At 38.1% G+C, this 21,557-nt stretch overlaps 1 long non-coding RNA gene across 1 annotated transcript; it reads left to right on the top strand.

The window, feature by feature from the left end:
- Positions 1-495: 495 nt before the first annotated feature.
- Positions 496-21,163, top strand: LOC108540679 (uncharacterized). The gene is made up of 3 exons (XR_001888733.1): positions 496-624; positions 10,505-10,702; positions 20,974-21,163. It is a non-coding gene; the product is annotated as an uncharacterized LOC108540679 (long non-coding RNA).
- The last annotated feature ends 394 nt before the right edge of the window (positions 21,164-21,557 follow it).

The raw sequence follows: 21,557 nt of genomic DNA, 5'->3' as shown, positions 1-21,557 counted from the left end.
CGGTGATATCCTAGGGTGTGGGGTAACACAGAAGCTATTCATGCTATTTCAAGATGCTTTATATAGAAGTTGCCAGATCACTTAATTATACTGAGTAAGATTTGAGACTATTTTGTTGGGTGGGGGGAAGTGTGGATTTTAATGAAGCTAGTAGTCTGTCAGTTTTTTACAGCACTAGGTTGTAAATTTTAAATTATAGAAAAATTTGATTTATCTATTTTTGTATGTCAAAGTAAATCAATCACATTTTAGCATCCTCAGCATATATGGTATATCTTGATTATTAACTTTGTTCTTTATGTTTAGGATAGTTCATTTGAATGAAAATGAATTTCTTTGTATTCCAAGTGCTTTGAACCCAGCTCTCCACTGTCCTACTACCCATGGGACTATCCCAGATTGATATGCATGTTACAGGTTCAGATGATATCACAGAGGAGTAACAATACCATCCCCCCACTCCCACCCAGACTCTGTCACATGCTGCAGATTTGGACATGCTCTTCAGAACTGTAAACTTGGCCAAATTGCATGTGAATGAAGCTTTGGACATGGAATCAAGGTTTTAAAATGTCAGAAGAACAGTTTGAAAAGTGAAGTTGTCCCATCAGCTGCCTTAGTCATGTAAGACCACGTTTTTAAAAGGGTAGACTGTTGTTGTGGCCATTGTTCTAAGAGCTCTTCTAGTAGAAACGCTGTGAACGTAGAGACAGGTGTGAGGTAAGGCAGGGCTGGGTGGTCAGGAGCCTTGGGAGGAAAGCAATCAGAAAGAGGTCTCATAAGTTGTCCACTGTGTCTGTGTGGCAACACATCTGACCTGGAATCAGAGCCCGATTCTAGAGCATTTACATTGTGAGATTACTATAGCTATGAGGATTTGGCCCACAAAACCCAAATGGAAGTTTGCCTACTAGGTCTCTATAGCTTATATACACGCCTGCCAAAAATTATGTGGATAGGCTGGAAGTCCAACTGGAAATTTTCTGCCATTTCTGCTTTTGGATATTTTGAAATCTGAAAACTCATAAGATCATATAGCCTAAATGTGACAAGTCCTTGAACTCTCTAAGTCTTAGTATCCACAACCATAAAATGGGGAAGAGTTTTTACTTTAAAGGATTGATAAGGGGATTTAAAATAATATCTTCAAAGCATGGTAGCATAGTTTAACCCAGGACATAATTAGCTCATCACTCGATAGATATTACTTATTATGATCAATACTATCATAACTATAATTATTATTCTGACATTGTTCTTTGGCCTCAATTCTATTTCTAGGAATAACCTGAAGTCAGAATATATATGAGTATTTTTTATTTCATGAGATTTTAAAGGATGTTGCATCTCATCAAAAGCATTCTTTATAAAAGGAAAAGAAAACATTGGAATGCATGTCATAGTTTTATTTTATTGCAGTTCTTTAGTGGAATTCCAATATTATTAAGCATGTTTTATGTTTACAGAATTATTTAGGGTATAATCAAGAATATCGTAATACTGTCTTCATAAATGGGCACTGTTTAAAAGCATGGCATAATTAGCAGGAAGATATTCATAGTGTAGGTCTGACATTATTATGACTGCAATATAAATTCCACGAGGTGAAGAAGACTCAGAGAAAGAAGGCTACAGATTTATCATAGTATGATGCATTTGCAATATGGATCATACTTATCTTTTTATTTGCCACAGACAATGTAAATTAGGAACATCTGAACAAGGATTCAAATAATTTAGCATCTGTAACTCACTATAAAATATGCTGTTCTGATGCCCAGAGAGGAAAAATAAATTTACTGTTTTCTAACTCTACTGATATGATTTGGCTTGGGGTCCCAGAGGTAGCCTCCTATCAGTGATGGACAGGGAGTCACTTTGAAAGAAAAATGGGAAAATGGCAGTAGATCACATTATTATTTCTTCCTCTTCTCCCTTTATTAAAAAAAAACTTTCTTTTTTGGTCCAGATTATACAATGAATAAAATCCTTTAGAGGAGGTGAAGTTTGGGGTAATGATATCTTCAACCCATTTTCCATCTTAATGTTATTTATTATTCTCTTGCTGAAATCATAAGCTTTAGGGAATGTAATTGAACAATTGAGAATTTAAATTTATATAAATATCTGAGGTTTGGTGAGGTATTCTTAATGGCTATAAAGATTTCTTCTTGGACAACTTTGCCAGCATGTACAAAGAACTTTATTGTGCTCAGAACATAAAGTTAATCACCATGACAGTGGACAATGGAAAGAGGGCCTGCAATAAGTCTGGAAACTTACCATACATTTTCATGCTTAATCTTCATTAGACAGATGAGGAAATTGAGGCTTGGAGATTTTTAAATGACTTACTGTAGGTCACGAGTCAGACTTTTCATTTATAATAAAGATAAAATATCACAACTTGGTTATGGGTGAATGAAGCTGTGGTCATATATCAGGGTAGTGGGCATCTGCTTTTTAAATGTATTAGGAAAACCTGGACTGCCACAGGAGCTGTGTGCCCAAAAGCAAATGGAAGCTGCCAAACCACCATGATGAGGATATTGGCACTGGGTGTGTAGGATGGATGGCCAGAGAGTTTTCAGGTGTGTTGATGAGGAAGCCCAATGGAAGATGGCACTTTCCTCATTTCACTCTGAGTGGCTGGGTGCATTTTTGAAGTGGGCTTCCAAGTTTTCTCATTATACCACAATTGGGGAAATTTGAGTATAAGATACGGATTCCCAAAGGCCTGAGAGATCGCCTCATTGTTGTCTAATCTGCAATCTGGCTGAGGCATTTCCCCTACTTTCTAATAGTCCCACTGGGGACAGAAGGGGCTTCTTGCTGCACCCATTTAGCAACAAACAACAGCTGAGTAGTTTGGATCCAATTTAGCCACATAATTTGCAAGTGGCTTAAGCAGACCCGAGGAATCCCACGACTTTCTCTTAGCTGTGTGTGTTGAGTTCAGAAAGTGGAAAGACAACAACGTCCCTCTGGCCTCCCAGGCTACCATGAGAGCCGCAGCTTAATGTGGAACTGATTTCTTTCTTTGAGCAATAATAGCAAAGCAAGCACTTCAAAAAGACCAATCCATCTCCTCTCCATAAAATGTTAATACCCTTCAATGTACAAAAAAGAGAACAAGCTTCTCACCCTTTGCTTGGCAAACACCAACTGAGAAAAGTAAAAAGAACCAAGGACATTTGAATATCCTCTTTTGCAATCCATCCATTATCCGTTTATCCCATATTGCAAAAAAAAGCCCATCCTCTGTGTGGCTTTCCTGTAAGCTTGAGCTTTGCTTTCACTTGGAGTTTTTTGGGGAGGGATAGGATCCTCAGTGAAGCAGCCTCCAGCCCTCCCCAGGAGGCTGGTGACATGGGGATCTAGCTCCTGGGTGTTGGCTGTGCTCCTTCATATCAAAGCCAATGCCTCCAAGTGGAATTAGGACCAGACGTTTGGGAGTGGAGATGCTGTTTTCAAGATGCATGTGAGCATGAACTTCTGCAGTGCTTGCAACACTGTCATCCTGTCCTGCCCTATCCCCTTTCGAAAGGTTACACCATTGGGCTCTTTATTTCTCTTTGCTTTCACCAACTTTCTATGCTCTTCACTGCCCGTGCTAAAAGCACGCAGTCACTTTCAGTGGGACAGGGTTTTGATGAGGAGATGGGTAAGGAGAAATAGTGAAAAGTTTCCTTAGTTTCACACATGCTTTTACATGATGTGAGGGAATCAGGGACAAATTCTTTTGTCTTGCTTAGTGCCTCAATGAAGGTAGCGAACTATGCTCCATTCAGAAGGAAACTTCGGGCCCTCTGAAGAATAGAAGAAAGAAATTCACATTGCATATTCTGGATAAAAAATGTTTGAAATAAAGTACGATTTTTAGGGAGAAATAACGGTGGCATGTCACCCTAATTATATCATAGAATCCTAGTCCAGGAGGAGATTTTTAGCCTCACCCTCTACTTGTATAACAACAATAATTAACAAATATCAGATGTGTACTACATGACCAACGCTGTGCTATGCTGGGGACTTTATATGTAATATATTCTCAGATCTTTACTTGAGCTCCTGTGAATCAAGTACTATTATTATCCAATTGTATAGACCAAACCAACTGAAGGTTTGGTCTGCACAATGTAGATAATAATAGTACTTGATTCACAGGAACATATTTGCTTAAGTTCTCACTGCTAGTTAGTGCTGGGGCTGAGATTTAAACACAGGCTCTGACGCAGAGCTGATGATCTGAACCACCATAGAAGCCAAGCAAGGTCCAGAGCCTCCTAAGCTCACGTTCTAATCTGTGCAAAACTATCGCACTAAATTGCCACTTATACTTCTGGTGTATGAGACAACTGGGAGAGTTTGTTGATGATATCAAACAATGTCAGTCATATATTTTACAAAAGAAAAAAATAATTCAAATTGAAAAGTTCCTGTTTTTTAAATGTGCCTAATATATGAGTCACTCAAACATTAAACTTTGTTTGGAAATTTATAACTAATACTATCAACACTGACAATGTGTGTGGGTGTGGTGTGGGTGTGCGTAAGATACAGGCTGGTGGGATGGAAGAGAAAAGCAATAAGAAATAATTTTAGGGTGTTAGCACACTGTGTAGGTTGGTGGAGGTAAGGAGTAAGTATTGGGCCACACAATAAGATTTCAGTGGTCTAGACAGGCCTTCTGACTTTCAACCTGTTTGTGAAGACTGAAACTCTAACACTTCTTCCTGACAGTCTGTTACAATAGGACACCATAGCCTCATTATTTATTTGTTCCTTAGTGGGAACTAGTTCGTGTTTTTTTTCACTGGACGTTACATGTTATAGAAGTAGGCAAATGGCAAATATAGTAGAAACATAGTAAGTGAAAAAATGTGTGAGGGAAAATATTCAGAAAGGTAATATTCATGTAGATAGATCTCAGTTTGCCCAGGGCAGGCTTTACTGTAAACTTGTGTTTCCTTGAAATCTATCCATGTAACAAAATCACATTTGTACACAAATTTATACAAATTTTTTAAAAGAGAAAGGTCTTGGTCTGTGAAATTAGACTGTTTCACAGAATCTGAGTTAGTCTTTGGGTTCTTTTGCAACAATGGAGAAATACTTGCCCATAATCTTATCCAACTGATTTGATTGATTTAATAAATATTTTGAAACAAAGATTTTTTCTATAAGGACAGCATAAAAGGAAAGAAAGAAGTGGCTTTTTTAAAATAGTGTTTCCAAATTATGGAAAACATGTTATTGTATTAATGACCTGGATGAGGAAAATCAGCATTCACAAGGCAATTCTGGAAAGAGGATTGTTAACACTAATTAAACTAAAAATGATACCACCTAAACATGTACATAATGATTTTAAATTTACAAGCTCCTTTCATATGGATCTTGTTGATCCTCTCAAGACCGAGCAGATGTCACCATCTGTATTTTATAAAGAAGAAAATAAGAGAAAAATAGATGATTTTCTGAAGAGGCCACATGTGGCAAGTTTAGGACTTGAACTTAGATCTTCTAGTTCAAGTTAATGGATCATCTATGTCCCAGTGCAGGGCAAATGCGATACAAATTTTATCATGGCAAGTGAGTGGTTCAAATCTTTGTCTAGGATCCAAGAAAAAGTTCCAAGTGCATGAATAATGTTGCTTTATCCACTAGCAGGAAATTTTTTCTTTTATAATAATATTTTTTTCAGACTTAAAAATGCATTTTCATTGTAGAAGTTTAGAAATAAAGAGGAAATTATGAAATATTCACAATCCCATTATTCAGAGATAACAATTCTTACAATTTTTGTATATTTCCTTCTGGAATTTATGGATCTAACTATCTACCTATCTATATATCTATTTATCCATCCATCTGGATCTATGGATCTATCTATCTGGATCTCTATCTATCATCTATCTGTCTGTCTATCTATCTATCTATCTATCTATCTATCTATCTATCTATCTATCTATATCTATCTATCTACTGTGTATGTATATACTGTTTGGTATCCTGTTCTTTATACATTTGTTTGTGATAAAGAGAATCTCTAGATGACAGTCAATTGATGACATAAATAACTTTTTTGAAGGGAAAGTGAAATGTGTATGTAAACTGTAACCTGGAAGAAAGAGGAGAATGGATGAAGGTATTGCTGAATCAAACCAGTTCCTGCTCGTTTGATTAATAAGGGAAGAGCAGAGATTTTATTTTTCTGGTCAAAGATTAAGATGTGTGACACTCAGCACACAACTCTATGGCACACAGCAGAGGCTGCAAATCTGTAGTGTGCTCTGAGAAGTTTCTTTTCTCTACAGGCTGAAGTGCAGCGTGCTTAGCTTACCTCGTACTTTAAACAAAAATGGTTGCCTAGGGCTTACAGATGCTCAGTGTAGGCCTCTGTCTTAGTCTATGAAGGCTACTATAGCAGATTGCCATGGACCAGGTGGCTTATGAACCACAGAGATTTATTTCTCAAAGTTCCAGAGGCTGGAAGGTCCAAGTTCAAGGTGCTTGGATTGGGTGTCTGGTAAGGGACTTCTTCCTGGTTCACAGAAGACCATCTTCTTCCTCTGTCCTAGCATGGCAGAATAAGCAAGGACCTCTCTGGGCCTCTTTTATGATGGCACTAGTCCCATTCATGAGGGCTCCGCCTTTATGACCTAATCTCCAAATACCCTTACATTGGGGGATTAGGTTTCAAACATACGAATTTTGGCCGGGAGACACAAATATCCAGTCTATAGCAGCCTTTTTAATGGCATGAAAACCTCAAATAAAAATATTTTTTTTCAGGAGTTGGTGAAATTGTGAACAAATTAAGAATTACTGAGATTAAGAGTTTTTAAATGAAGGGTGTAGTAGTAAAGGGTTGGGGAATGTATTAGTTTTCTATTGCTGTGTAACACATTTTCATAAATGTAACAGCTTATTGCAATACTCATTTCTTATTTTTGTTGTTATTATTGAGCTCTTTCTTGCCCAAGCTGGAGTGTGGTGGCGTGATCATGCACGGCTCACTGGAGCCTCAACCTCCCTGAGCTCAGGCAATCCTCCCACCTTAGCCCTGCCAGTAGGTAGGACTACAGGAGCATATCACCACATTCGGCTAATTTTTGTATTTTTTGTAGAGACCAGGTTTTGCCATGTTGCCCAGGCTCGTCTTGAAATCCTGGGCTCAAGTGATCCATCCACCTCATCCTCCCAAAGTGATGGGATTGCAGGTGTAGCCACTGTGCCTGGCTGCAATATCATTCATTAGCTCACAGGTCTCTAGTTCAGAAATCTGGGCAGGAACAACAGGGTTCTCTGCTGAAGTCCTCACAAAACTATAATTAAGGTATTGGCCAGGCTGGGCTTTTTTCTGGAAAGCTCGAGGGAAAACTCTGCTAAAGTAATTTGGGTAATTGGTCAAATTCAGCTCCTTCTGGTTGTAAGACTGAGGTTCTGTTTCTTAGTGTCAGTTTTCAACAGGGTCCTCTCTCTGCCCTAAAGTCTGCCCTCACTCCTTGACACATATTCAAACCAGCAATGGCTTATAAAATTTCCCTCATGCTTTGAATCTCTAACTTCCTCTTCTGCCACCAGCTAGAGAAAACTCTCTCCTTTTAAAGGTCTCACTTGATTGTGTCAGGCCTACCAAAATCTCCATACCTTAAGGTCAACTGACTTGGAACTTTACACCTAAAAATTCCCTTCACAGCAGTATGTAGATTAGGGTTCGTTTGAATGGGCATGGAATAGAAATATTGGGGTTAGGAAGAGCATCTTTAGAATTCTGCCTGTGTGTCACAGGGAGGTTAAAACACTGCCATTTTTATAATCTACCAAATCACACCTTGAGTCTCCTCTGTACTTCCACACAGAAAGATTGAGAAATGTTATTGCCTTAGAAAACTTAATAGGGCCAGGCGTGGTGGCTCACGCCTGTAATCCCAACATTTTGGGAGGCCTAGGTGGGTGGATCACCTAAGGTCAGTAGTTCGAGACCAGGCTGGTCAACCTGGTGAAACCTCGTCTCTACTAAAAATACTAAAATTAGCCGGGTGTGGTGGTGTGCACCTGTAATCCCAGCTACCCAGGAGCTGAGGCAGGAGAATCGTTTGAAGCTGGGAGGCAGAGGTTGCAGTGAGCTAAGACCACGCTACTACCCTCCAGCCTGGGTGACAAAGTGAGACTCTGTCTCAAAAAAAAAAAAAAAAAAAAAAAAGGAAAACCTAACAGGAAAAGTACTTTTATTAGCATGTTAAAGTAACTGGTCACACAAGTGGTAATAGAGTGTTAGGCCTCAAAGCCTCCTGTCTGCTACTGAGGCCAAGCTCTTAGGCTCCTGGAGTTACTCTTTGCTATTTATTATCTTTTCATGGGTTCGTTGAAAGACAAAGCTCATAGATACTGTATGGGGACTGTGGGATAAAGTTCATCTGTTTCCTATGTTACATCATTTGACTCATATTTGAGTAACAATGTCTTGAGCCACCTAATAGGAGCTAAGATCCTTAGGGCAATATGTGCGTATTAGTCGTTTCCATGTGGCTATGAAGAACTGCCCAAGACTGGGTAATTTATAAAGGAAAGAGCTTTAGTTGACTCATGACTGGGGATGTTCAGTTCAGCATGACTGGGGAAGCCTCAGGAAACTTACAATCATGGTGAAAGAGGAAGCAAGGCACCTTCTTCACAAGGTGGCAGGAAGGAGAGGTGCCCAGCAAAGTGGGGAAGAGCCCTTTATGAAACCATCAGATCTCATGAGAACCCATTCACTATCATGAGAACAGCATGGAGGTAACCACCCCCATGATTCAATTCCCTCCACCTGGTCTCTCCCTTGACACATGGGGATTATGGGGCTTACAATTCAAGATGAGATTCTGGTGGCAACACAAAGCCTAACCATATCAATGTGCTAAGCCCAAGGTCCTGCTTGGGAAGAATTCCTATGTTCAGGCATGGGGCCAGCTATTGGTTTGGAATAACAAATAGTTATTTTTCTACACATAAACAACATGAGAAGTATTTAACGCATTACATTGGGTATCAGTTTCAGGTAGTTTGTCACCTTCTAGTTATTAAGGGCTGGTCATGGTTAAGAACTTGGACCCCGGAGCCAGGTTCCCTATATTCAAATTCCAGTGTTGCCCCAAATCAGCCCCTGGCCTTTGGCAAGTTACTTCTCCCAGTCTCCATTTCCTGTCTGTAAAATGGGGACAATAATAGAGCCTGCCTCAAAGGACCTAGAACAACATCTGGCACATAGCAAGGACTCAGAATATGTTGGCTGACATTTTCTTACCATAAAGTAAAGAAGGCTTAATTTAGTCTTATTTTGTGTTCTTTTTTTGTCAATCTTATACGGGTAGCTTGATTTTCTTGCTGAAAAATGATCGAAACAAAGTGTCTTAGACAAAAGTAAAGTAAAAATTTCTAAACAGAGCAATTTTGCTCCTTTGTTAGAGGATAATTCTACCACCACCCCGCCCCCCAACCACCACCTTGATAACTATAGTTTCTATAGAAGAAACATAATTCCTGAATTAGCTCTTACAGGATAGTACCATGGAAGAGATTATTTGCTAGTGTATTTCCATGACCTAACAGACACAAGTTGCCTCTAGATTTGAATCACGTAATTACATTTTCCTCCTATTCTAATAGGACTACATTTTATAATACCTGTAGTGAGTTAGTATAAAGCTTATTACTCTTTACATTGGTACTCTCAATTTAATTGATTCTCAGGATCTTCTGCAAAATATGTGGAATCTCAGAATCACTTTGAAAATGAAAGCTATGAGATAGATAGAGAAATTGTGAGGAAGATCATGTTTTTGACTGGTAACACAACAGTGCTTTCAGGTTACATATAATATCCCAACACCATTACTTTATTCCATTCTCAGGACTCTCAGAAAAATAACTAAGAGAAACTGAGATGAGATCTAGGAGAAATAAGTAATAAGATTATTAGAAAATATAGAATTCAGTGTGCTTTGGGGCTTGGGATTGACCTTCCTATTACAAAGGTTATTCATTTTGAGTCAAGTAAAAGGAGAATATAAAATATATACACTGGTATGGAAAGGTTTGTGGGAAGAATATTTTACATTCTCAAAAAAGGCAATTGGTATATGATGTGCCTAAGATTTGTAAATTCATATACAATAATTAATGAAACAGCTGACAATTATTGAATATCTACTAGGTGCCAGGCTCTTTACCTATACTCTCTCACTTAATGGTCATAAATATTACATCATATACATACTATTGCTGTGATAAGTCTGTTAAGGCATTGCTTGCAGACTTGTATGTCTGCAAGGCATTGCTTCCTTTTTCCATCTTTAAATCCCAAGTAAACTCCTACCAATGCCCTTTGTGTCAAAGATGACTAGTAAGAAGGAGAGTGTCTTGTCACAAAACCTGTAGTGCTCTCCAAAATCTATTTTCTCCTCTTCTTTCTGGCATACTATAAGACTGTATTTTCTAACCCCCTTGCATCCAGATGCAGCCATAATTAGGTGTTGGAGAACAAAATGTGGTGGACGTGATGAAAGCTTCTTTTAGGCCTTCCTAAATCCCCTGCGTTTTCCTGAGCTTTCTTTCTGCAGACTGGATGCGGGAGATCCAGTGATGGACACCAAGGCCATAGAATATGAAGAAACTACAACTACCAAATAGGTGGAACCTAGCTCCCACATTGGTGAGTAAAACTATCTCCACACTCTGTCCTTTGACATGAGTGAGAAATACTTTTGTTGTGTTAAGCTAATTTAAATTTTGGAGTTTGTTATATTAGCTAACATTACTTATCCCCACCTAAACCAGTTAGTATAAGTGTTTATATATTTGCTAATACAAAAATGAGTCAAAATAACAGAAGTGGCAGCACCTATTGTCTGTTCATTTAATGCCAAGGACTGAAGCATAGAGAGGTTAACTCACTTAACCAAGGCCACCAGATAATGAGTGGTAGCACCAGGATTGAAAGCTAGGAAGAATGGCCTTGAAGTTCATGCATTTATCCATTTTACTGTGGCATTTGTTTATAAAACATATCATGTTATCATTAATTTTGCTTTAAAGAAGTAAATCATGGAGTGAAGTGAGCTTCAGCTAACTTTTTGCTCTAATCATTTAAAAAAATCTTGTTATAAGTAGCTACAAGTAACTATAATTTTCATAGCTGAAAACCTTAGTCCTTAGGTCATTGAATAATTATTGCAGCACTTATAGCAATGCAAATACATATGCATCGTCCTTATAGTTTTCTTTCTCCGCTGGGCCACAATACCTCCACTGAGACATGTCATATCATGTCTACCCATTTTTTTTTTGTTGTTTTTTTTATTTGGCAGGATTACTTTTTATTCCCATTAGTCCACATCTTCCATATTTCTCTCTGTACTCCAGCTATAAAAGGAGAACAGCCTTTAAAACGCCAAGATCCTGGTTGAGATGCTAGAGGTGGCCTGTGTTAATTTGTGTGAATAGAGGAAATGCCAGTTAAGGGATAACCATTCTACAGACAAAAATGCAGCCCTCTATACTTTTACTCCATGGGAATATATTATTTGTATTTCTTCTTTCTTAAGCCTCTTGTCTATTTGTGTTAGGTATTTGTCTTACATATTTGTCTCCTACGTAAAGTATGCTCACTAAAATGCCACTGACTTTAAGGAATTTTAAGTATGATTATATGTGGTCCTTGTAGAAAAACCATCTTTAAAGTGTAAAAATAAAAAAAGTTTTTTAAAAGCTAAATTAGAAACAAAAAAGATCTGAAAACTCTGGAACGTATACATATAGAAATGGTTCCTTGAGGACCATATGTTCCTCTTTGTAATACAAATGTGTCGAAAGAGCAAATATCTGCAAAAATCAACTACAAAGAATACCATGCAAGTTAATGCATATCAAGCCATTCAGTCATGAGAAAAATTTGGAGTAACCAGCAGTGGGTTCATCCAGATCCTCTCTCTGTAATGGTGATAAAATTCCAGATGCTGTGCCAGCCGTGTGTGTGGAGGCTCCAGGATGGAGACACCCCTGGTATGTGTGTGCATGGGGAGAGGGGCAGGACCAGTTCAGCACAGCCTGTTTGGAATGCTAGTGGGTTATGCTTTCTGCTGATAGAGAAGGTTGGTTTTTTTTGCAAAGCATTAAACCCTTCTCTCCTTTCCCTCCCTCCTCCATCTTTCCAGTAGTAATTCTAGCACATTCTATCGATTGACTCATTCTGGACTGATTTTTACATTCAAATTTGAAGAATATATGCTTTAACTCACAGGAACATAAAAAGGCATAATAAAGAAAGCAGTCCAAGTTAAAAAGGAGTAAGATGGGAAAGTACTCAAAGGGCTACTCAAGAAGAGGAAAGGAGAGAGAGGGAGGGAAATGAGGAGCTGGTTAGTGTGGGTGTTATCTGTGCAAGGCAGCAACTTGGAGTTCCTGAACACGTAATGGACCCTTGCCTAATAATATGGCAATGTCAATATTAGCTGTGGTTTTGACTTCAGTTATAATATATTAATTTATATATAGAACACATATTGCGAACAGTGAGAACTGAGTTTTAATCTGACAGACCATCAAAGGGATTTGTGTTAACTAGCAATTTCACACATCTTCAGCTGAATGATAAATGTTGCTAAATGATGTTGTGCCTGTACAGAATGGGATCCTCAAGGGCCTGCACACCATTAAGGAAAAAAAAAAACAAAAAACAGATTTATTCCATTTAAGGCAGTGAATGTACTTTTGTGCATTCATATCTGTAATCCATATACAGCATATATGATAAAAATGGTAATCCATATACAGCCTATATGATAACCAGAGTGCTTTATTAATAAGGACATTTTATTTCTAATAAGGCTGTGGATAATTTGTATTCAACAAACTGAGTTTGTCTAACTCGTATTCCTTCTTATTTTGAAGTGGAGCTTTTCAGGGTACTTAACTGTGATGTCTGGGGATGATGATGAGGCTCATTTGTTGAGGACCAGAGAAGGAAAGTGTATTTTATGGCTTCCCACTGTGCCTTCTTCTCCCTCACATTCCAGTCAGGTTCTCCCCTTAGGAAGTCCTGTGATAATCATATTCAGGTTTCTGCTCTCACTGGATGCTTCTGTTCAGCTCTACAACACTCTCCTTGAATTTGTTTCTAGCCCTAGGGTCTCCTAATCTTTGAACTTTTATTTTCCCATCCCTGCTATTAGAATTTTTGTTGCCTTTGCAGTTCCATGCACAGAACTGTATAGCTAAGAGTAGACTTGTTTCATTCAGAGTCATTGCTTTAATTGACAGCATTTGTGCTCTTTGAGAGCAATGTGAGCCCATCCATGAGAGAGCCCACCCAGGTTACTGGGAAGTATGTGCAGAGGTAGCGACAGTGACTTTGAAAGACACAGAGAACTTTACCAGTTTTGCTTTGGAACTTCAAGATCTTCTCTTCCTTCCAACTAAGGCTAGATGAAAACTAACATTTAAGTATCCACTAACTGCTGAATGCTAACAGGGTCGTACAGTACTAGATCAAACCTCTGTACATAACAATTCTCTGCCATATGCCCCTGGTTTGGGAAATCTCTGGATCCTAGAGTGTCTATCAGAACTGGCACCACGCTGCTATCAAGCAACTGAAACATTTTATTTTTCATGACAAGTTTATATCACTTCCAGACCTTAAAACTTTTTCCATTTTACTGAAAATTCTTGGTTTATTTGTTGGCAGATCAAACGCTGTTCTTAAGTGCACATATTTTAAAATTAACTGTCCTCTAACTTCAGTGAACAAAACCTGCCTGGAAAGCTTTTCACCCCAACACAAACTCTTTTAATTCTTCTCAATTCATATGAAATGAGGAAAAAATTTAACTCCCAGGACCTGTGGAATGAGTATCTCTCTACATATGGTGCAGAGCATGTGTGCTTAACAGTCTACTAAGGCAGTAATGCTTAGTGTTGAGAAGTTGGTGAAATTGTGTGTTTTGAGCCTTTGTTAGTGCACTGATTTAAATTTCATTTTTAAGTTTGAGTATATTTGTTTTATGAGGAAGGTAGGTGATACCTACTAATGTTGAAGCAACATTCATGTGACTATGCAGCTCCAGGCAGCCTCAGTTTCTCCCTCTCCTGGACTCTGGATTGGACAGACTTATTATTCGGAGGGTTCCAGTGTGGTTTTTTTGGTTGAAGCCCTGGCTCTGCTGTTTTCTAGCTATGTGACCCTTGAAAATTTTCTTGACCACTCTAAGCCTCAGTTGCATCATTTGTAAAGTGGAGATGAAACTAATACCTTATCATAGATAGAGTTGCTGGATTATTAGTTGAGATACTACACCTAAAAAGCTTAGAATAGTGTCTCAGAACATGTTAGCAATTATTTTGAAGTGGAAACATATCTTAAAGGTAATGTTAAAAGCATTTTTCAGCTGGGCGCGGTGGCTTACACCTGTAATCCAGGCACTTTGGGAGACCAAGGTGGGAGGATCATGAGGTCAGGAGGTCAAGACCATCCTGGCTAACACGATGAAACCCTGTCTCTACTAAAAACACACATGCGAAAAAAAAAAAAAAAAAAAAAACCCGAAAACGTGGTGGCATGCCATGCACCTATAGTCCCAGCTACTCAGGAGGCCGAGGCAGGAGAATCACTTGAACCTAGGAGGCAGAGGTTGCAGTGAGCCAAGATCGCACCACTGCACTCCAGCGTGGGTGACAGTGAGACTCCATCTCAAAACAAACAAACAAAGCATTTTTCTTATTAAAATTTGGTTTGTGTTATCAGACAAGAAGTGAAAAAGCTTCTCATTGTATCTCCTCTGAAGTGAGATAACAATATTCCACGTACCGCTGAAATTCTGCTTTTACTATTAATTTGCTCATCGTGCCTTTCCATTATTAGTATTAGTAATGGCATTTGCCAATCTACCTACATGTGTAACACTAAACCCTGTCTGTTTTCTGAAGTAATAAATTGCTAAACCACAGCTTCAGTACCTTCAGTGGATATTATCAGAGAGCCTCCTTCATTCATGGGATATCTCTGGTTCTTTGGTTAACTACACTTCAGCTTCACAGGGTGGGCTCTTGGAGGTCATTTTGATGTGCATCTTTATTTGTGCCTTTAGGCAGCGTTGTGAAGACACCTGATCTGCAATAGACCAGTCACATTTTTTCGTTCAATGATTTGGCTTTGAAACTAGACCTCTAGTTACTTCATGTGGCTGAACATGTAGACCTGGAGGCCAGAGGCTGCCATGAGTCATGAGTGAGGAGTGGAGAAAGGCCTATCTGCAGAGAGAGAGAGAGGAAGGGAGTAGACAGTAGAAAGAAGCCAAGATGCAGTTTGGAGAGATTGGAAGAGAGCTGACTTCCAGGATGCTTCCTGGTGTGCAGTCCCAGTTGCATTCTTGGCCTTCAGTTTCATGAAGAATTCTCCATGTGTATAACTAAAGCTCTGTTTTCATTTAAGGTAGCAGAGTAGCATCCAGATACCTTAAAGACTCCTGGTTCTCATCAGCGATGATCTCAAATGAAGTGCACAAGTCCACTGCCACCACCCACAGGCTCCTGCCACTCCTTTGTGGCCTTCTGTTATTCTATTGCTCTTCTATTTTTATGCAGTGAAACTCAATCTCCATGTGTGTTTCCAACAGTTAAATTTTGTTAACATTTGGAACACAGAACGGTTCATCTGCTTTAGTTACGTAAATTTGGAATTAGTCTAATTTTATAGTTGTGCTGAACGTTTAAGACATAATTGATTAATTAATTTATTTCTAACCCAGGTTTTGAGGGATGTCTCTAAATCTGTGAAGAATATTTGAAATGGTTTGTGCTAACTCATGTTTAGGAAAGATTATCCTTAGCAAACTAACAAAGCAACAGAAAACCAAATGCCATTATGTTCTCACTTATAAGTGGGAGCTAAATTATGAAAACACATGGACATATAGAGGGGAATGACACACACTAGGGACTATTAGAGAGTGAAAGGTGGCGGGGGGGGGGGATCAGGAAAAATAACAAATGGGCACTGGGCTTAATACCTGGGTGATGAAATAATCTGTACAACAAACCACCATGACACAGATTACCTATGCAACAAACCTGCACATGTACCCCTGAACTTAAAATAAAAGTTTTAAAAAGAACAAAATGATGTAATCTTTCTGGTATCAATTGAGATAGAATTTCAGAGCAAATGAAATCACTGCTTTGGTCTGGCTCAAAAACTGGTCCTTGAGGATGATCCACAGAAATTTCCCAATGTGTGTTCGCTAGAACTCTTGTTTTCAAGGATGTTAATGGTGTAATGAATAAAGGCATTGCATGTTCAGACATGCTGTGCAATACTGAATTTAAAGAGAGTTAAGCTCTTTTCTTCATTAAATAATTTTTTTCACAAGTGATTTTATATAGTGATATATATATTGTGATTCTCTAATCTGTGTATAGTTTTGTAATTACTAAACTAATTGGCCATGGAACATTTTTTCTGTAGAGAACATCTTTTGAGACTAGTGTTCCTTGGCACGTGTTATAGAAACCATCCCCACAGGGTTAACAGGGATTACATGCTGGGTTCTCGGCAGAAATACAGTTATAATTATGTATTAATCAGACTGCACTTTGGCCCATTTCCTTGTAACCAAAAGTCATGTAGCACTAAATACTGACCATTTGCATTCCCACTGGTCTTACAGATAGGATCACTGATGTTAGAATTATAAGGCTTTATGTTTAAGAATTGCTTAAGATGTTCTTCAGATCTTGAATTCCAGTGGAATGGCTGATGCCAACCAATTTATAGACCCCCACAGAGGAATCATATCAGTGTAATAATGAAGTTTTTTCATCTCTCTCTCTCTCATGACTTCACTCTACACTCTTCAACTAATTAATAGTCCTCACACCTCGGCCTCCTGCAAACCCTTTAAAATCCTTAGAACCAGCTCCTTGGAGAGGTGGATTTGAGATTCCCTTCTATCTCCCCATTCAGTTCTTTCTCTGCTGCCATCCCCAATGTCTTGTATGTTGACTTGCTGCACATCAGGCAAACAAACCTATAACCTTTGTTGTGTATTGTTCTAAGGGAAGTATTTGGGGAAGACTGTGTTGCATAGTGTTGCTAGGCTTGACCTGCTCTTTAACTGATTACATAGCTTTTTCACTTGTAAATGATACTAAAAGTCCTTTGAAATTATAGGTATTTATAGAAAATCAGATCAACTTTTAGGTGACATTGGCAATAATAAAACCATAATACTAATGACATTAATAGAAAACTGTTTCTCTATTGGGTGTCCTACAATTCCATTCAGTTCTGACACTATCTACCTGAGTTAGTGTCAAATGTCACAAGTTAAAGGGCTGAGCTCTGCAAGACTGACACCCCCCCCACTTCAAATGCCAGTCACAAATGCCAGTAACTCAAGTCTGAGTTACCACTTGTGTTTTGACTGACCAGCTATAAATTGAGGTTTCTATGACCCCTGTTCTCAGATCTGATAATTTGTTAGAATGGCTCACAGAATTCAGGAAAGTATTTTATTTGTACTTTCCAGTTTACTATAAAGGAAAACTCAGGAACAGCCAAATGTATGGGAGCTGGGGTGTGTATGTGCAGAGTTTCCATGATCTCTCTAGGGAGCTACCCTTCCAGTACCTCCATGTGCTTGCCAACCAGAAGCTCATCACATGTCAAGAGTTTTTACAGATCTTAATCTCTAGATCTCCCTCTTATTCCTGGATGTTGGTGGGAGGAAGTGAAAGTTCCAGTTCTAATCACTTGGTCTTCCTGATGACCAGACCTATCCTGAGTCTACCTAGGGACCCCATTCCAAGTTACTTCATTAACATAAACTCTGACAGGATCAAAAGGGGCTTCTTATGAATAATAAAAGCCATTCTTATCACTCAGGAAATTCCAACGGTTTTAGGAACTCTGTGCCAGGAACCTAAGGACAAAGATGACATACATTTTTCTGTTATAGCACAGGCACATTTCAAGGGCACAACAATCACCCCTACTAGATTTCAAGCTCCTTCAAGTGTCTTATTTATCATTGAATCCCTATTACAAGACCAGTTGATGCTAGTCAAGTTGGTTGGATTGAATTATTAATTTACTAAAGAGTTAGGGTTAAATATTTCTTATTCTTTCAAAAATTAGAAGGTTGTGCATTTCTTTTTCCAACAAAGGACTTCTTTAAAACACTTCTTTTAATACAACAAAGCTATCATTTGACTCACTCCATCATCCATCACGTGTACCATTTAAGTTCTCAGGGATATATTGCCAACAAGTTCTTTATTCTTTTATAAATTTCTTTCACATTTAGTGATGTATCTGTTATACCTTTTCTAAAGAAAAGAATGATAATTTTTTTTAGAGAAATCAAGTCTTTGTTTATGCACTAATATGAGAGTCTTAAGTAACAGACTATCAATACCACAATTCAATAAAATTGTGAGATAATGTAATGCAGAGCGGTTCACTGTAAGTGTTTGTTGTTCTTATATTATTTATGGAATTGAGTCTGGCAGTATGAAAACAAGCTGAGCAAAGATTCTTTAGATTACACGAGTATTCATGCTCATAATGCATATAACATACACATTGCATTTTAATTTATGGGCTTAAGGGAACAGTGATTAAGTAGGAGAGAGAAGAGCTTTTTAAACACCTTCTGGGGAGTGATTTCTATTCTTTGCTGTCACATCTCCAATTATTCTTTCTTTCAAATACTTATTCTCTTTCTTTGAGTTTTCCTGGTACAGGTGGCTGCCATTTGTAGAGCTATCAATTTTGCTGCCCCCTTTTAAGGCAGCTATTATTTATGCTGGTTCCTGCTTATCCTTCTTTTGATTCATTTAGACAAGAACAGCTACAAAACATTTTAAACAGCTTGAAAAAAAAGGTTAACTTTAAGGATCACATGTTATCACGCATAGCCTCCAAATAAAATGTTTAAGCCTGCTCCAGCACAATTCTCAAGGATTGTGACTTCAACATGCTTTTAATTTGAGCCACTCTTTTAGATGCCAGAAATGTGAGGATCAGCACCATCCCACCAGTGCAATGGCCGGCAAGGCTGTCTTGCCCGGTGGCTGAAAACATAAACTCGGTTAGAGAAAAGATTTCTTTTCTTTTTAATCTTTGAAAGTGTGGAACTTGTGTCATGCAGGATGGCTGTTTTCCTTCTGTTAATTGTTGTTGTGTATTTTACTCTTCCAAATCATTGGTTTAAAGTTTGTATGTTAGAACTAATGGCAGGTTTTGTAGTCTGTTAAACCGTAAATTACCACTCCTTGTCTTAGTTCTGAAAGAGATTACTTAGCCATTCACAATTTTCCATGGGATGTTCTCCAGATGTGTGCCATCTGAAGTCTTCTGACTTCTTTCTCCAGTGGACTAAGCTGCCTCTTCTTGAGGAAACAAAGAACTGGAAAATATATACATCAATGTTAAAACATGCGGGCCATCAGACAATGTTAAGATGCCTTCACACTTTCACTGAGTCCATTTGCGTTTCCTAACAATGCCCCTACTGTGGTGAGCAAGTGCCTGTGCTGTACTTACTCTCCTTTATGTATAATATTATGCTAATCCTTGAATTGTTCAAGAAGCCTTTAACAGTCAGCTGTCTTTCTCTGTCTTTTGAGGTATCAAATAATGTTACAACTTGAAAATCCCATAGATGCGGACAATTGTGTCTTTAAATAATTCTGGCTCGTTGGGTTTTCTAACATGTTATGTGTTAAGGATGTAGTTCTTTCCAGTCCATCCTGAAATACTGTGGGGATTCTCAATTTCAAAGTAGCCCAAAGGAGATGGCCATTAAGACAGCGTGGCTGCTAATCCAATTTCCCATAATCTCAAACTCTATGCAAAAGCAAATGTTGAACCTGTAGCTGAACTCAGTCTTTTGAATACCAAACCAAGACCCATAATGTATTATCTTAACTATTTTGGGGGAAAGCTGATTGTTTGCAAAATATCTTTGGGTTGCCATTAGTTTGGGTTTAATCCTTTAGAAATATTCAGCGCTCAGGCCTATTCAAGCTCTCAGAGAACTGGCTCATCGCAGCAGCTCAGCTTGGCCTGTGAGATTGCTTGTGTATTTAGACTCCACTTATTTTGTTCAGGTTCACGATCAGGCGAGACAGCGCTGTCAATTCAAAAAGACATTCTTTTTTCAAACTATTGATCTCCATTGCTCCTGCAAATCCTTTAGTATTGGCTCTCAGGATTACTATAATGCTATAATCATTCTGTTAAGGATTCAGATTTGTGGTGGGCTAAAAGATGGGAACATCAAAAGGATTGAAATGCCCTTGAAGCAATCAATTTTTGTTCATCAAATACAAATGCTGAGAGGCTGCTTTCAGCTAATAATTTATAACTGAATTAATGACACATGGCTTCCTTCAGTCTTTTCTTCTAGGATCCTTTCCGTCCTCTTAAATGTTCTGATTTTATTTTCTGCAAAGTGAATTTGAATTGCATAGTGTTCTAAACAAGAATGCTTTGGGAAGTAAAGCTTATTTCACTTGCTTTCAAACTGTTAAGGCAGTAGAAATCTTTTCTTTCTTTGGGCTTTAAAGGAAGGTAAAGTCTAACAGCATATCTGTTCTACTTTCCCTAGTAACAAAAAATGCACTTGTGATTTCTCTGTGAGTAACATTCTAACAGAAGCTTCCACCAGCAAAAAAGGTTTCTGTTAAAATCACGAATGCTATCATGTGACTCAGTTACTTTTGCACAAAACAATTCCAACAGACAAAAGTTTATTTATAATACATAACAAAATGATGTTATAACCAGGGCAGGATTTTCTTTAGTATTAATAAATATAACTTACATGTCTATGTTAAGGTAGTGATTAAATGACTGAACATTTGAAATGCTGTAACAGCTTTTAAGTTACTTTGATTTGCTCTCTTCTCTCATCCTCTTCTAAGTGAGAATGCGAATGTTTATATTTTGGGCTGAGAAGTAAACTTCCAATGGGAGCACTGAATGTCTGCACACTTTCATGTGCCCAGCCAGCTTCAGAATTAACCAAGACACCTAAGAGGAAGGCTCTAAATGGGATGTGAGTGTGAAGAGCAGTATGCAGAAGAGCATATAGAAGCCCCCCAAACCTTATGGATCTGGTCTCTTATATGTGGAAATTTTTATTATTTAGGAGAAAACTGAGTTAAAAATTTTCTTAAAATCTCAATACATTAAAATTTAAAATTAATAGTATGCACAAAATTGTGGAGGAGTAAATTAGTAGAGAAAAAATGGTTTTTGAATATTTTAGAAGTATTTATTTATGTGTACAAATTGAGTTCCTAATTATATATTAATCTGTCTTATTTTTTATTACTTTGTCAAGTTAATTTTGCTATATCAGTTTGAGTTGTAATCGTATTTTGCAATGATAAAACTGGAGATGGGGGAAATGAAGAGAGTTGATTAATAGGTATAAATGTACAATTAGATGGAAGAAATAAAGTCTAGAGTTTGAGAGATCAGTTGAATGACTATATACAATAAT

This window comes from Rhinopithecus bieti, unplaced genomic scaffold (genome assembly GCF_001698545.2).
Source record: "Rhinopithecus bieti isolate Rb0 unplaced genomic scaffold, ASM169854v2 scaffold_18624, whole genome shotgun sequence".
Classification (NCBI taxonomy): Eukaryota; Metazoa; Chordata; class Mammalia; order Primates; family Cercopithecidae; genus Rhinopithecus; species Rhinopithecus bieti.
Note: the sequence above shows the minus strand (reverse complement) of the source record. Positions and strands in the feature narration are given on the sequence as shown.